A 3626-nucleotide genomic window follows, 5' to 3' on the forward strand; every position below is an offset into this window, starting at 1 on the left:
CCTCCGAAAAGGTTGAAATGTATTTAATATACTACCTAACGAGTAAATAGGTTTCATTCATATCTGTTACGTAATTGTATGATTGAATGAAATAGAAATTACTTCATTAGGAAATAGAAATTATTTTATACTTTTTAGTGCATTTCGAAGTCGGCGTATTTTTTTTCTTAAAATTATTTTATTTCAAGCTTTTTGGTGGAATGGAAAGAATTGTATAGGATACTGTGAGACAGTTCTTCCGGGCTTTTTTTTGTCTGCGTAAATGCCATGAACATAATTAAGTAAAAGACCACATGGATATTCGTTTTTTTCTTTGTTAACTTTCTTTGCAAAAATTTACTGCGCATGTGTATCTCTTACGGTTTAGGTCTACGCAAGGATCAAAGTATTCGTAAAATAATAGCAGATCCTGCTCAACAAATTTTCTAACAAATCAAATTGATGCATTTTTAGAACGATACGGAGACTGTACCAAGTAATGGGAATAATACACCAACGTCAACGTGAACTCATTTTGCTGCATAAGTTGCGTGTCAAAGCGGTAAAGCTTAGTTAGTGTTTTGGTACAGTGCATTGTAATTGCCCTTTCTTGTCTTTCCCGTGCATAGCACGGGGCGTTCCACTAATATTAATAACAATAGTTTTTTGATCCTGAACGGAAAAATTCGTTCAGAATCATGCCATTAATAACGTATTAGAAGGACATAAAAATCGTTCGAAGTTGGTTTCAAAAGTTAATAATAATTTTTCGCTAATATCTCGAAAACTAAAGCTTTTCGCGAAATTTGTATATGAACAAAATTGTTCAGAATCATGTCCGTGATAAGATATTAGAAGTGCACTAAAATCGAGAAATGTTTATTTCAAAAGTTGCCGGTTGTCTTGCAATAACAATACTTTGCAATTAAAAAATGAAAAATTTTTTTATAATGGTACCAATGGGGAGTCAGAACCTACCAGATGCAAAAGGTTGCGTTTCGATCGGTCCACCCAGCTAGGCGTAATCGGCGAACAGATATAGAAAAAAAAAATATATATATACTGAACGAATTGAGTAACCTCCTCCTTTTTCGAAATCGGTTAAAAAATAAAAACAATTGCCTTTTCATTTACCCGCAATTAATGCATTTAACTTTTCAAGAAAAAGATCATGATATACTGCAGTCTCCATTCAGTATAAATTACGGTATTGGAAAAAAAAATTAGGAAAACGTTGCATAAGATTGACAAAGCTGACTGACTCCCAGCAGAACACACGATTTGGCGGGAGAGAGCCAGTCTCTTCTTTGTCGGCTCCTCTCTTTTGGACTTCCACCAGAGCATATCTGTGATTGTCGACATACACCGGTGAAGGTTCGAATGTACAAGAATGTAATAAAATATTCGATCTTTCACCGACATATTTGGTGTATGTCGACATTCACCGGTGAACATTCTCCAATTTCGGTCTTTCACCGTAACATACAGCGTGTTACCTGTAACGCTACTCACGATTTTTCTCCCACTTGCAGCCACCTTACGAAAAAAAGTTTAGAATAAAATTTGCAGGGTATGAAGTGCACAATAGATATTAGTAAAGCAAATTTTGAAAACAGTTTGTTCTCTTGGCAAAGTCAAGGTCACCTTGGGTTTTTTAAATAGGAACATACATTTTTTTTTATTCATAGCTTTAGAGGACATTGAGACGAATTCAAAACATATATTACATTATATTTTTATTAATATATTACTCGATTTACAGAAGTGGAAATGTGAAGTAAAAGACTGGAATATTATGTGATGTGTTACGTTCCGAACAGGAATCTTTTTCAAAATTTCCTTTGTAGTTTTGACCGACCGGATGTGTATCGATAATGCGTATTGCATTCTAGGAACACCCTGATCGAACGCAGTAACGGTCTTTCAATGTTTATTAGATAGACTATCTTTTGGCGACTAAACTATGATTGTTAATATAACACATTCCTTCCTTGAAATCAACGTGGTCCCACGGCTAAAATCTTAGATCATTTCATTTCTCCGAACCGCCGAATATAAACGGAAGTCACACTCGTGTGGTCCGATAACGCCAAGCGTTCTAGAATGTTCCTCAAGGGCCCACGACGCAATATAAAATTGTAATAGAAATTGTCTTTGCAACACTACAAAATTATATAAATTACTCATAGTATTTCTTTATACCGTTATTATGAATACGCACACGTCAATCAGTTCCACAATAGTTACAGTACCGAGCGCGATTTAACTTTAATAATTGTAAAACGAAATAGATAATGTTTCATTCTAAATTTTTATAATGTATACAGATTAACATTTTATATTGTATTGGTTATGCATGTAAAATTATTCAATAGCTAATTAACAATCCATAGCTCAAGAGTAAAGGAAAGAACTATATAGAAAGAGAGAAAGATAAGAGCTGGACAAGGGAGGAACACATGCACCCACCATCACCACCTAATTAACGAATCACGGTCTCTTACGCTTTGGCCTCGCAGCCTAATTCGTTAGGCGCATATCAATGCAACATAAACAATTTCGGACTAGGCCCACTCTGGTGTTCTCCGAGAGGTGCAAGTTGCGACACTCTTCGGTGTATAATCGCGAGGTGCGTGTCGAGGGTCCGTGAAGTGGTTTAGAGACGAGTTTGTTCTTCAATTTGTTAAAGTGCAAAATTCAGACAAAGACTCTATCTTCACGTAAAGCTTTCGTGTTAAATAATCACATTAATAATCACATTAAATTTTCAATTCAATTAATTATTCTATTTTTCTATTTAATTATATTCAATTCTATTCTTTTTAATTTAAAGTATAATCTTATTTTATAGTTTAATTGAATTTCACAATTGGTCAGTTCAAAATTATCATTGGTGGAGCGTTTTCATGTGTGTGTGTTCTTCCCAGGAACCAGGCGTAGTTGGCATTTCACGTTTTGCAAGAGGTTGATTAATTCTAAATTCATACAAGTACAGACATTTTGGTGAGTTAGTTCCTTTATTCTTCCAGCTATTTTATGAACTTTTTGGCAAGTAAATCAGTAGTTAATTATTTAACTTTGGGATTTCCCTCACTGAATTATAATTTTATTTTGTATTTAAGTAATTGTTTCTCCTTCAAAATCTTCGAATTGCGCGTCTCGGATATTTACAATATTTCTGTTCAGTTCATTGTGATTTACATTATATTACATACGCTACCATTCTAATCTCTTCATATTTTATAAAATATAATCTTTTGTATCTTTTAATTATTTTGAATTACATTTCTTTTATTGCCTCCGTCATATCCTATAATCATTGCGATCTTGTGAAAGGGCCCGTATGGGATTAGCGTATCTCCGGATCCACAAAACATTAAGTCCCGTTAACAATTAATATTGTTAGGGCAAACAAATCTTCGAGGCTTTATACGCTCGCTTCCCGCACGTAACAGATGGAAGGCGGCATATGTTACATTTTGAACATGTAATTAAATAAAGTGTATTTTTCTTATATTCTAGTCGCGTGTTTACATTCAGTGATCTCTTTGGAACCAAATAATTGTTACCCTACCAAAGTCAAAAGCTAAGTACTTTACATTTTTCCACTTCTGTAAATCGAGTAATATGTTAATAAAAATATAATA

At 33.9% G+C, this 3626-nt stretch overlaps 1 long non-coding RNA gene across 1 annotated transcript; it reads left to right on the top strand.

The window, feature by feature from the left end:
• The first annotated feature begins 1878 nt into the window (after nucleotides 1-1878).
• On the top strand, nucleotides 1879-2982 carry LOC143265144 (uncharacterized). Its single transcript, XR_013039330.1, has 2 exons — nucleotides 1879-2608; nucleotides 2831-2982. It is a non-coding gene; the product is annotated as an uncharacterized LOC143265144 (long non-coding RNA).
• Nucleotides 2983-3626: the final 644 nt, after the last annotated feature.

This window comes from Megachile rotundata, chromosome 9, assembly GCF_050947335.1.
Source record: "Megachile rotundata isolate GNS110a chromosome 9, iyMegRotu1, whole genome shotgun sequence".
Classification (NCBI taxonomy): Eukaryota; Metazoa; Arthropoda; class Insecta; order Hymenoptera; family Megachilidae; genus Megachile; species Megachile rotundata.